Source organism: Hemitrygon akajei, unplaced genomic scaffold (genome assembly GCF_048418815.1).
Source record: "Hemitrygon akajei unplaced genomic scaffold, sHemAka1.3 Scf000067, whole genome shotgun sequence".
Taxonomy (NCBI): domain Eukaryota; kingdom Metazoa; phylum Chordata; class Chondrichthyes; order Myliobatiformes; family Dasyatidae; genus Hemitrygon; species Hemitrygon akajei.
Window position 1 is genome coordinate 42,200 of NW_027331953.1, and position 14,925 is coordinate 57,124.

Below are 14,925 nucleotides of genomic sequence, written 5' to 3' on the forward strand. Positions count from 1 at the left end.
TCCCCTCAATACAGGATGGACGTGGATACTATAGACAGAGGGCAGAGGAGATTTACAGATACAAGGACGTAGTTAGACCTCACTTTTGGTACTGTGTATAGTTCTGGTCCCCTCAATACAGGAAGGACGTGGATACTATAGACAGAGGGCAGAGGAGATTTACAGATATAACGACTTTGTGAGACCTTACTTTTGGTACTGTGTTCAGTTCTGGTCCCCTCAATACAGGAAGGACGTGGACACTATAGACAGAGGGCAGAGGAGATTTACAGATATAAGGCCTTAGTTAGACCTCACTTTTGGCACTGTGTTCAGTTCTGGTCCCCTCAATACAGGAAGGACGTGGACTCTATAGACAGAGGGCAGAGGAGATTTACAGATATAAGGACTTAGTTAGACCTTACTTTTGGTACTGTGTTCAGTTCTGGTCCCCTCAATACAGGATCGACATGGATACTATAGACAGAGGGCAGAGGAGATTTACAGATTCAAGGAATTAGTTAGACCTCACTTTTGGTACTGTGTTTAGTTCTGGTCCCCTCAATACAGGATGGACGTGGATAATATAGACAGAGGATAGAGGAGATTTACAGATATAAGGACTTAGTCAGACCTCACTTTTGGTACTGTGTTCAGTTCTGGTTCCCTCAATACAGGATGGACGTGGATATTATATACAGAGGATAGAGGAGATTTACAGATATAAAGACTTAGTTAGACCTCACTTTTGGTACTGAATTCAATTCTGGACCCCTCAATACAGGAAGGACGTGGATACTGCAGACAGAGGGCAGAGGAGATTTACAGATATAAGGCCTTAGTTAGACCTCACTTTTGGCACTGTGTTCAGTTCTGGTCCCCTCAATACAGGAAGGACGTAGATACCATAGATAGAGGGCAGAGGAGATTTACAGATATACGACCTTAGTAAGACCTCACTTTTGCTACTGTGTTCAGTTCTGGTCCCCTCAATACAGGAAGGACGTGGACTCTATAGACAGAGGGCAGAGGAGATTTACAGATATAAGGACTTAGTTAGACCTCCCTTTTGGTACTGTGTTCAGTACTGGTCCCCTCAATACAGGATGGACGTGGATACTATAGACAGAGGGCAGAGGAGATTTACAGATTCAAGGACTTAGTTAGACCTCAGTTTTGGTACTGTGTTTAGTTTTGGTCCCCTCAATACAGATAGGATGTGGATACTATAGACAGAGGGCAGAGGAGATTTACAGATATAAGGCCTTAGTTAGACCTCACTTTTGGCACTGTGTTCAGTTCTGGTCCCCTCAATACAGGAAGGACGTGGATACCATAGACAGAGGGCAGAGGAGATTTACAGATATAGGAAGTTAGTTAGACCTCACTTTTGGTACTGTGTTCAGTTCTGGTCGCCTCACTACAGGAAGGACGTGGATACTATAGACAGAGGGCAGAGGAGATTTACAGATATAAGGCCTTAGACCTCACTTTTGGTACTGTGTTCAATTCTGGTCTCCTCAATACAGGAACGACGAGGATACTATAGACAGAGGGCAGAGGAGATTTACAGATATAAGGACTTAGTTAGACCTCACTTTTGGTACTGTGTTCAGTTCTGGTCCCCTCAATACAGGAAGGACGTGGATACTATAGACAGAGGACAGAGAAGATTTACAGATATAAGGACTTAGTTAGACCTCACTTTTGGTACTGTGTTCAGTTCTGGTCCCCTCAATACAGGAAGGATGTGGATACTATAGACAGAGGGCAGAGGAGATTTACAGATACAAGGCCTTAGTTAGACCTCACTTTTGGTACTGTGTTCAGTTCTGGTCGCCTCAATAGAGGACGGACGTGGACACTATAGACAGATGGCAGAGGAGATTTACAGATATAAGGACTTAGTTAGACCTCAATTTTGGTACTGGGTTCAGTTCTCGTCACCTCAATACAGGAAGGACGTGGATACTATAGACAGAGGGCAGAGGAGATTTACAGATATAACGACTTTGTGAGACCTTACTTTTGGTACTGTGTTCAGTTCTGGTCCCCTCAATACAGGAAGGACGTGGACACTATAGACAGAGGGCAGAGGAGATTTACAGATATAAGGCCTTAGTTAGACCTCACTTTTGGCACTGTGTTCAGTTCTGGTCCCCTCAATACAGGAAGGACGTGGACTCTATAGACAGAGGGCAGAGGAGATTTACAGATATAAGGACTTAGTTAGACCTTACTTTTGGTACTGTGTTCAGTTCTGGTCCCCTCAATACAGGATCGACATGGATACTATAGACAGAGGGCAGAGGAGATTTACAGATTCAAGGAATTAGTTCGACCTCACTTTTGGTACTGTGTTTAGTTCTGGTACCCTCAATACAGGATGGACGTGGATAATATAGACAGAGGATAGAGGAGATTTACAGATATAAGGACTTAGTCAGACCTCACTTTTGGTACTGAATTCAATTCTGGACCCCTCAATACAGGAAGGACGTGGATACTGCAGACAGAGGGCAGAGGAGATTTACAGATATAAGGCCTTAGTTAGACCTCACTTTTGGCACTGTGTTCAGTTCTGGTCCCCTCAATACAGGAAGGACGTAGATACCATAGATAGAGGGCAGAGGAGATTTACAGATATACGACCTTAGTAAGACCTCACTTTTGCTACTGTGTTCAGTTCTGGTCCCCTCAATACAGGAAGGACGTGGACTCTATAGACAGAGGGCAGAGGAGATTTACAGATATAAGGACTTAGTTAGACCTCCCTTTTGGTACTGTGTTCAGTACTGGTCCCCTCAATACAGGATGGACGTGGATACTATAGACAGAGGGCAGAGGAGATTTACAGATTCAAGGACTTAGTTAGACCTCAGTTCTGGTACTGTGTTTAGTTTTGGTCCCCTCAATACAGATAGGATGTGGATACTATAGACAGAGGGCAGAGGAGATTTACAGATATAAGGCCTTAGTTAGACCTCACTTTTGGCACTGTGTTCAGTTCTGGTCCCCTCAATACAGGAAGGACGTGGATACCATAGACAGAGGGCAGAGGAGATTTACAGATATAGGAAGTTAGTTAGACCTCACTTTTGGTACTGTGTTCAGTTCTGGTCGCCTCACTACAGGAAGGACGTGGATACTATAGACAGAGGGCAGAGGAGATTTACAGATATAAGGCCTTAGACCTCACTTTTGGTACTGTGTTCAATTCTGGTCTCCTCAATACAGGAACGACGAGGATACTATAGACAGAGGGCAGAGGAGATTTACAGATATAGGAAGTTAGTTAGACCTCACTTTTGGTACTGTGTTCAGTTCTGGTCGCCTCACTACAGGAAGGACGTGGATACTATAGACAGAGGGCAGAGGAGATTTACAGATATAAGGCCTTAGTTAGACCTCACTTTTGGTACTGTGTTCAATTCTGGACCCCTCAATACAGGAAGGACGTGCATACTGCAGACAGAGGGCAGAGGAGATTTACAGACATAAGGACTTAGTTGGACCTCACTTTTGCTACTGTGTTCAGTTCTGGTCCCCTCAATACAGGAAGGACGCGGATAGTATAGACAGAGGGCAGAGGAGATTTACAGATATAGGAACTTAGTTAGACCTCACTTTTGGTACTGTGTTCAGTTCAGGTCGCCTCACTACAGGAAGGACGTGGATACCATAGACAGAGGGCAGAGGAGATTTACAGATATACGACCTTAGTAAGACCTCACTTTTGCTACTGTGTTCAGTTCTGGTCCCCTCAATACAGGAAGGACGTGGATTCTATAGACAGAGGGCAGAGGAGATTTAAAGATATAAGGACTTAGTTAGACCTCACTTTTGGTACTGTGTTCAGTTCTGGTCCCCACAATACAGGATGGACGTGGATACTATAGACAGAGGGCAGAGGAGATTTACAGATACAAGGAATTAGTTAGACCTCACTTTTGGTACTGTGTTTAGTTCTGGTCCCCTCAATACAGGATGGACGTGGATAATATAGACAGAGGATAGAGGAGATTTACAGATATAAGGACTTAGTCAGACCTCACTTTTGGTACTGTGTTCAGTTCTGGTTCCCTCAATACAGGATGGACGTGGATATTATATACAGAGGATAGAGGAGATTTACAGATATAAAGACTTAGTTAGACCTCACTTTTGGCACTGTGTTCAGTTCTGGTCCCCTCAATACAGGAAGGACGTAGATACCATAGATAGAGGGCAGAGGAGATTTACAGATATACGACCTTAGTAAGACCTCACTTTTGCTACTGTGTTCAGTTCTGGTCCCCTCAATACAGGAAGGACGTGGACTCTATAGACAGAGGGCAGAGGAGATTTACAGATATAAGGACTTAGTTAGACCTCCCTTTTGGTACTGTGTTCAGTACTGGTCCCCTCAATACAGGATGGACGTGGATACTATAGACAGAGGGCAGAGGAGATTTACAGATTCAAGGACTTAGTTAGACCTCAGTTTTGGTACTGTGTTTAGTTTTGGTCCCCTCAATACAGATAGGATGTGGATACTATAGACAGAGGGCAGAGGAGATTTACAGATATAAGGCCTTAGTTAGACCTCACTTTTGGCACTGTGTTCAGTTCTGGTCCCCTCAATACAGGAAGGACGTGGATACCATAGACAGAGGGCAGAGGAGATTTACAGATATAGGAAGTTAGTTAGACCTCACTTTTGGTACTGTGTTCAGTTCTGGTCGCCTCACTACAGGAAGGACGTGGATACTATAGACAGAGGGCAGAGGAGATTTACAGATATAAGGCCTTAGACCTCACTTTTGGTACTGTGTTCAATTCTGGTCTCCTCAATACAGGAACGACGAGGATACTATAGACAGAGGGCAGAGGAGATTTACAGATATAGGAAGTTAGTTAGACCTCACTTTTGGTACTGTGTTCAGTTCTGGTCCCCTCAATACAGGAAGGACGTGGATAGTATAGACAGAGGGCAGAGGAGATTTACAGATATAGGAACTTAGTTAGACCTCACTTTTGGTACTGTGTTCAGTTCAGGTCGCCTCACTACAGGAAGGACGTGGATACCATAGACAGAGGGCAGAGGAGATTTACAGATATAAGGCCTTAGTTAGACCTCACTTTTGGTACTGTGTTCAATTCTGGACCCCTCAATACAGGAAGGACGTGCATACTGCAGACAGAGGGCAGAGGAGATTTACAGACATAAGGACTTAGTTGGACCTCACTTTTGCTACTGTGTTCAGTTCTGGTCCCCTCAATACAGGAAGGACGCGGATAGTATAGACAGAGGGCAGAGGAGATTTACAGATATAGGAACTTAGTTAGACCTCACTTTTGGTACTGTGTTCAGTTCAGGTCGCCTCACTACAGGAAGGACGTGGATACCATAGACAGAGGGCAGAGGAGATTTACAGATATACGACCTTAGTAAGACCTCACTTTTGCTACTGTGTTCAGTTCTGGTCCCCTCAATACAGGAAGGACGTGGATTCTATAGACAGAGGGCAGAGGAGATTTAAAGATATAAGGACTTAGTTAGACCTCACTTTTGGTACTGTGTTCAGTTCTGGTCCCCTCAATACAGGATGGACGTGGATACTATAGACAGAGGGCAGAGGAGATTTACAGATACAAGGACGTAGTTAGACCTCACTTTTGGTACTGTATATAGTTCTGGTCCCCTCAATACAGGAAGGACGTGGATACTATAGACAGAGGGCAGAGGAGATTTACAGATATAAGGCCTTAGTTAGACCTCTCTTTTGGTACTGTGTTCAGTTCTGGTCCCCTCAATACAGGAAGGACATGGATACGAGAGACAGAGGGCAGAGGAGATTTACAGGTATAAATACTTAGTTGGACCTCACTTTTGCTACTGTGTTCAATTCTGGTCCCCTAAATACAGGAAGGACGTGGATACTATAGACAGAGGGCAGAGGAGATTTACAGATAGAAGGACGTAGTTAGACCTCACTTTTGGTACTGTGTTCAGTTCTGGTCCCCTCAATACAGGATGGACGTGGATACTATATACAGAGGATAGAGGAGATTTACAGATATAAATACTTAGTTGGACCTCACTTTTGCTACTGTGTTCAATTCTGGTCCCCTCAATACAGGAAGGACAAGGATACTATAGACAGAGGGCAGAGGAGATTTACAGATATAGGAACTTAGTTAGACCTCACTTTTGGTACTGTGTTCAGTTCTGGTCACCTCACTACAGGAAGGACGTGGATACTATAGACAGAGGGCAGAGGAGATTTACAGATATAAGGCCCTAGTTAGACCTCACGTTTGGTACTGTGTTCAGTTCTGGTCCCCTCAATACAGGATGGATGTGGATACTATAGACAGAGGGCAGAGGAGATTTACAGATATAAGGCCTTAGTTAGACCTCACTTTTGGTACTGTGTTCAGTTCTGGTCCCCTCAATACAGGATGGACGTGGATACTATATACAGAGGATAGAGGAGATTTACAGATATAAGGCCTTAGTTAGACCTCACTTTTGGTACTGTGTTCAGTTCAGGTCGCCTCACTACAGGAAGGACGTGGATACCATAGACAGAGGGCAGAGGAGATTTACAGATATACGACCTTAGTAAGACCTCACTTTTGCTACTGTGTTCAGTTCTGGTCCCCTCAATACAGGAAGGACGTGGATTCTATAGACAGAGGGCAGAGGAGATTTAAAGATATAAGGACTTAGTTAGACCTCACTTTTGGCACTGTGTTCAGTTCTGGTCCCCTCAATACAGATAGGATGTGGATACTATAGACAGAGGGCAGAGGAGATTTACAGATACAAGGACGTAGTTAGACCTCACTTTTGGTACTGTGTTCAGTTCTGGTCCTCTCAATACAGATAGGATGTGGATACGATAGACAGAGGGCAGAGGAGATTTATAGATATAAGGCCTTAGTTAGACCTCACTTTTGGCACTGTGTTCAGTTCTGGTCCCCTCAATACAGATAGGAAATGGATACTATAGACAGAGGGCAGAGGAGATTTACAGATATAAGGACTTAGTCAGACCTCACTTTTGGTACTGTGTTCAGTTCTGGTCCCCTCAATACAGGATGGACGTGGATACTATATACAGAGGATAGAGGAGATTTACAGATATAAATACTTAGTTGGACCTCACTTTTGCTACTGTGTTCAAATCTGGTCCCGTAAATACAGGAAGGACGAGGATACTATAGACAGAGGGCAGAGGAGATTTACAGATATAGGAACTTAGTTAGAGCTCACTTTTGGTACTGTGTTCAGTTCTGCTCGCCTCACTACAGGAAGGACGTGGATACTATAGACAGAGGGCAGAGGAGATTTACAGATATAAATACTTAGTTGGACCTCACTTTTGCTACTGTGTTCAATTCTGGTCCCCTCAATACAGGAAGGACAAGGATACTATAGACAGAGGGCAGAGGAGATTTACAGATATAGGAACTTAGTTAGACCTCACTTTTGGTACTGTGTTCAGTTCAGGTCGCCTCACTACAGGAAGGACGTGGATTCTATTGACAGAGGGCAGAGGAGATTTAAAGATATAAGGACTTAGTTGGACCTCACTTTTGGTACTGTGTTCAGTTCTGGTCCCCTCAATACAGGATGGACGTGGATACTATAGACAGAGGGCAGAGGAGATTTACAGATACGAGGACGTAGTTAGACCTCACTTTTGGTACTGTGTTTAGTTCTGGTCCCCTCAATACAGGAAGGACGTGGATACTATAGACAGAGGGCCGAGGAGATTTACAGATATAAATACTTAGTTGGACCTCACTTTTGCTACTGTGTTCAATTCTAGTCCCCTCAATACAGGAACAACGAGGATACTATAGACAGAGGGCAGAGGAGATTTACAGATATAAGGCCTTAGTTAGACCTCACTTTTGGTACTGTGTTCAGTTCTCGTCACCTCAATACAGGATGGACGTGGATACTATAGACAGAAGACAGAGGAGATTTACAGATATAAGGCCTTAGTTAGACCTCACTTTTGGTACTGTGTTCAGTTCTGGTCCCCTCAATACAGGAAGGACGTGGATATTATAGACAGAGGATAGAGGAGATTTACAGATATAAGGCCTTAGTTAGACCTCACTTTTGGTACTGTGTTCAGTTCTGGTCCGCTCAATACAGGAAGGACGTGGATACTATAGACAGAGGGCAGAGGAGATTTACAGATATAAGGACTTAGTTAGACCTCACTTTTGGCACTGTGTTCAGTTCTGGTCCCCTCAATACAGGAAGGACGTGGATACCATAGACAGAGGGCAGAGGAGATTTACAGATATAAGGACTTAGTTAGACCTCACTTTTGGCACTGTGTTCAGTTCTGGTCCCCTCAATACAGGAAGGACGTGGATACCATAGACAGAGGGCAGAGGAGATTTACAGATATAAGGCCTTAGTTAGACCTCACTATTGGTACTGTGTTCAGTTCTGGTCCCCTCAATACAGGATGGACGTGGATACTATATACAGAGGATAGAGGAGATTTACAGATATAAACACTTAGTTAGACTTCACTTTTGGTACTGAATTCAATTCTGGACCCCTCAATACAGGAAGGACGTGCATACTGCAGACAGAGGGCAGAGGAGATTTACAGACATAAGGACTTAGTTGGACCTCACTTTTGCTACTGTGTTCAGTTCTGGTCCCCTCAATACAGGAAGGACGTGGATAGTATAGACAGAGGGCAGAGGAGATTTACAGATATAGGAACTTAGTTAGACCTCACTTTTGGTACTGTGTTCAGTTCAGGTCGCCTCACTACAGGAAGGACGTGGATACCATAGACAGAGGGCAGAGGAGATTTACAGATATAAGGCCTTAGTTAGACCTCACTTTTGGTACTGTGTTCAGTTCTGGTCCCCTCAATACAGATAGGATGTGGATACTATAGACAGAAGGCAGAGGAGATTTACAGATATAAGGCCTTAGTTAGACCTCACTTTTGGTACTGTGTTCAGTTCTGGTCCCTCAATACAGGAAGGACGTGGATACTATAGACAGAGGGCAGAGGAGATTTACAGATATAAGGACTTAGTTAGACCTCACTTTTGGCACTGTGTTCAGTTCTGGTCCCTCAATACAGGAAGGATGTGGATACTATAGACAGAGGGCAGAGGAGGTTTACAGATATAAGGACTTAATTAGACCTCACTTTTGGTACTGTGTTCAGTTCTGGTCCCCTCAATACAGATAGGATGTGGATACTATAGACAGAGGGCAGAGGAGATTTACAGATATAAGGCCCTAGTTAGACCTCACGTTTGGTACTGTGTTCAGTTCTGGTCCCCTCAATACAGGATGGATGTGGATACTATAGACAGAGGGCAGAGGAGATTTACAGATATAAGGCCTTAGTTAGACCTCACTTTTGGTACTGTGTTCAGTTCTGGTCCCCTCAATACAGGATGGACGTGGATACTATATACAGAGGATAGAGGAGATTTACAGATATAAGGCCTTAGTTAGACCTCACTTTTGGTACTGTGTTCAGTTCAGGTCGCCTCACTACAGGAAGGACGTGGATACCATAGACAGAGGGCAGAGGAGATTTACAGATATACGACCTTAGTAAGACCTCACTTTTGCTACTGTGTTCAGTTCTGGTCCCCTCAATACAGGAAGGACGTGGATTCTATAGACAGAGGGCAGAGGAGATTTAAAGATATAAGGACTTAGTTAGACCTCACTTTTGGCACTGTGTTCAGTTCTGGTCCCCTCAATACAGATAGGATGTGGATACTATAGACAGAGGGCAGAGGAGATTTACAGATACAAGGACGTAGTTAGACCTCACTTTTGGTACTGTGTTCAGTTCTGGTCCTCTCAATACAGATAGGATGTGGATACGATAGACAGAGGGCAGAGGAGATTTATAGATATAAGGCCTTAGTTAGACCTCACTTTTGGCACTGTGTTCAGTTCTGGTCCCCTCAATACAGATAGGAAATGGATACTATAGACAGAGGGCAGAGGAGATTTACAGATATAAGGACTTAGTCAGACCTCACTTTTGGTACTGTGTTCAGTTCTGGTCCCCTCAATACAGGATGGACGTGGATACTATATACAGAGGATAGAGGAGATTTACAGATATAAATACTTAGTTGGACCTCACTTTTGCTACTGTGTTCAAATCTGGTCCCGTAAATACAGGAAGGACGAGGATACTATAGACAGAGGGCAGAGGAGATTTACAGATATAGGAACTTAGTTAGAGCTCACTTTTGGTACTGTGTTCAGTTCTGCTCGCCTCACTACAGGAAGGACGTGGATACTATAGACAGAGGGCAGAGGAGATTTACAGATATAAATACTTAGTTGGACCTCACTTTTGCTACTGTGTTCAATTCTGGTCCCCTCAATACAGGAAGGACAAGGATACTATAGACAGAGGGCAGAGGAGATTTACAGATATAGGAACTTAGTTAGACCTCACTTTTGGTACTGTGTTCAGTTCAGGTCGCCTCACTACAGGAAGGACGTGGATTCTATTGACAGAGGGCAGAGGAGATTTAAAGATATAAGGACTTAGTTGGACCTCACTTTTGGTACTGTGTTCAGTTCTGGTCCCCTCAATACAGGATGGACGTGGATACTATAGACAGAGGGCAGAGGAGATTTACAGATACGAGGACGTAGTTAGACCTCACTTTTGGTACTGTGTTTAGTTCTGGTCCCCTCAATACAGGAAGGACGTGGATACTATAGACAGAGGGCCGAGGAGATTTACAGATATAAATACTTAGTTGGACCTCACTTTTGCTACTGTGTTCAATTCTAGTCCCCTCAATACAGGAACAACGAGGATACTATAGACAGAGGGCAGAGGAGATTTACAGATATAAGGCCTTAGTTAGACCTCACTTTTGGTACTGTGTTCAGTTCTCGTCACCTCAATACAGGATGGACGTGGATACTATAGACAGAAGACAGAGGAGATTTACAGATATAAGGCCTTAGTTAGACCTCACTTTTGGTACTGTGTTCAGTTCTGGTCCCCTCAATACAGGAAGGACGTGGATATTATAGACAGAGGATAGAGGAGATTTACAGATATAAGGCCTTAGTTAGACCTCACTTTTGGTACTGTGTTCAGTTCTGGTCCGCTCAATACAGGAAGGACGTGGATACTATAGACAGAGGGCAGAGGAGATTTACAGATATAAGGACTTAGTTAGACCTCACTTTTGGCACTGTGTTCAGTTCTGGTCCCCTCAATACAGGAAGGACGTGGATACCATAGACAGAGGGCAGAGGAGATTTACAGATATAAGGACTTAGTTAGACCTCACTTTTGGCACTGTGTTCAGTTCTGGTCCCCTCAATACAGGAAGGACGTGGATACCATAGACAGAGGGCAGAGGAGATTTACAGATATAAGGCCTTAGTTAGACCTCACTATTGGTACTGTGTTCAGTTCTGGTCCCCTCAATACAGGATGGACGTGGATACTATATACAGAGGATAGAGGAGATTTACAGATATAAACACTTAGTTAGACTTCACTTTTGGTACTGAATTCAATTCTGGACCCCTCAATACAGGAAGGACGTGCATACTGCAGACAGAGGGCAGAGGAGATTTACAGACATAAGGACTTAGTTGGACCTCACTTTTGCTACTGTGTTCAGTTCTGGTCCCCTCAATACAGGAAGGACGTGGATAGTATAGACAGAGGGCAGAGGAGATTTACAGATATAGGAACTTAGTTAGACCTCACTTTTGGTACTGTGTTCAGTTCAGGTCGCCTCACTACAGGAAGGACGTGGATACCATAGACAGAGGGCAGAGGAGATTTACAGATATAAGGCCTTAGTTAGACCTCACTTTTGGTACTGTGTTCAGTTCTGGTCCCCTCAATACAGATAGGATGTGGATACTATAGACAGAAGGCAGAGGAGATTTACAGATATAAGGCCTTAGTTAGACCTCACTTTTGGTACTGTGTTCAGTTCTGGTCCCTCAATACAGGAAGGACGTGGATACTATAGACAGAGGGCAGAGGAGATTTACAGATATAAGGACTTAGTTAGACCTCACTTTTGGCACTGTGTTCAGTTCTGGTCCCTCAATACAGGAAGGATGTGGATACTATAGACAGAGGGCAGAGGAGGTTTACAGATATAAGGACTTAATTAGACCTCACTTTTGGTACTGTGTTCAGTTCTGGTCCCCTCAATACAGATAGGATGTGGATACTATAGACAGAGGGCAGAGGAGATTTACAGATATAAGGACTTAGTCAGACCTCACTTTTGGCACTGTGTTCAGTTCTGGTCCCCTCAATACAGGAAGGACGTAGATACCATAGACAGAGGGCAGAGGAGATTTACAGATATACGACCTTAGTAAGACCTCACTTTTGGTACTGTGTTCAGTTCTGGTCCCCTCAATACAGGAAGGACGTGGACTCTATAGACAGAGGGCAGAGGAGATTTACAGATATACGACCTTAGTAAGACCTCACTTTTGCTACTGTGTTCAGTACTGGTCCCCTCAATACAGGATGGACGTGGATACTATAGACAGAGGGCAGAGGAGATTTACAGGTTCAAGGACTTAGTTAGACCTCAGTTTTGGTACTGTGTTTAGTTTTGGTCCCCTCAATACAGATAGGATGTGGATACTATAGACAGAGGGCAGAGGAGATTTACACATATAAGGCCTTAGTTAGACCTCACTTTTGGTACTGTGTTCAGTTCTGGTCCCCTCAATACAGGAAGGACGTGGATACCATAGACAGAGGGCAGAGGAGATTTACAGATATACGACCTTAGTAAGACCTCACTTATGCTACTGTGTTCAGTTCTGGTCGCCTCACTACAGGAAGGACGTGGATACTATAGACAGAGGGCAGAGGAGATTTACAGATATAAGGCCTTAGACCTCACTTTTGGTACTGTGTTCAGTTCTGGTCCCCTCAATACAGGAAGGACGTGGACACTATAGACAGAGGGCAGAGGAGATTTACAGATATAAGGCCTTAGTTAGACCTCACTTTTGGCACTGTGTTCAGTTCTGGTCCCCTCAATACAGGAAGGACGTGGACTCTATAGACAGAGGGCAGAGGAGATTTACAGATATAAGGACTTAGTTAGACCTTACTTTTGGTACTGTGTTCAGTTCTGGTCCCCTCAATACAGGATCGACATGGATACTATAGACAGAGGGCAGAGGAGATTTACAGATTCAAGGAATTAGTTAGACCTCACTTTTGGTACTGTGTTTAGTTCTGGTCCCCTCAATACAGGATGGACGTGGATAATATAGACAGAGGATAGAGGAGATTTACAGATATAAGGACTTAGTCAGACCTCACTTTTGGTACTGTGTTCAGTTCTGGTTCCCTCAATACAGGATGGACGTGGATATTATATACAGAGGATAGAGGAGATTTACAGATATAAAGACTTAGTTAGACCTCACTTTTGGTACTGAATTCAATTCTGGACCCCTCAATACAGGAAGGACGTGGATACTGCAGACAGAGGGCAGAGGAGATTTACAGATATAAGGCCTTAGTTAGACCTCACTTTTGGCACTGTGTTCAGTTCTGGTCCCCTCAATACAGGAAGGACGTAGATACCATAGATAGAGGGCAGAGGAGATTTACAGATATACGACCTTAGTTAGACCTCCCTTTTGGTACTGTGTTCAGTACTGGTCCCCTCAATACAGGATGGACGTGGATACTATAGACAGAGGGCAGAGGAGATTTACAGATTCAAGGACTTAGTTAGACCTCAGTTTTGGTACTGTGTTTAGTTTTGGTCCCCTCAATACAGATAGGATGTGGATACTATAGACAGAGGGCAGAGGAGATTTACAGATATAAGGCCTTAGTTAGACCTCACTTTTGGCACTGTGTTCAGTTCTGGTCCCCTCAATACAGGAAGGACGTGGATACCATAGACAGAGGGCAGAGGAGATTTACAGATATAGGAAGTTAGTTAGACCTCACTTTTGGTACTGTGTTCAGTTCTGGTCGCCTCACTACAGGAAGGACGTGGATACTATAGACAGAGGGCAGAGGAGATTTACAGATATAAGGCCTTAGACCTCACTTTTGGTACTGTGTTAAATTCTGGTCTCCTCAATACAGGAACGACGAGGATACTATAGACAGAGGGCAGAGGAGATTTACAGATATAAGGACTTAGTTAGACCTCACTTTTGGTACTGTGTTCAGTTCTGGTCCCCTCAATACAGGAAGGACGTGGATACTATAGACAGAGGACAGAGAAGATTTACAGATATAAGGACTTAGTTAGACCTCACTTTTGGTACTGTGTTCAGTTCTGGTCCCCTCAATACAGGAAGGATGTGGATACTATAGACAGAGGGCAGAGGAGATTTACAGATACAAGGCCTTAGTTAGACCTCACTTTTGGTACTGTGTTCAGTTCTGGTCGCCTCAATAGAGGATGGACGTGGACACTATAGACAGATGGCAGAGGAGATTTACAGATATAAGGACTTAGTTGGACCTCACTTTTGCTACTGTGTTCAGTTCTGGTCCCCTCAATACAGGAAGGACGTGGATACTATAGACAGAGGGCAGAGGAGATTTACAGATATGAGAACTTAGTTAGACCTCACTTTTGGTACTGTGTTCAATTCTGGTCCCCTCAATACAGGATGGACGTGGACACAATAGACAGAGGGCAGAGGAGATTTACAGATATAAGGACTTAGTTAGACCTCAATTTTGGTACTGGGTTCAGTTCTCGTCACCTCAATACAGGAAGGACGTGGATACTATAGACAGAGGGCAGAGGAGATTTACAGATATAACGACTTTGTGAGACCTTACTTTTGGTACTGTGTTCAGTTCTGGTCCCCTCAATACAGGAAGGACGTGGACACTATAGACAGAGGGCAGAGGAGATTTACAGATATAAGGCCTTAGTTAG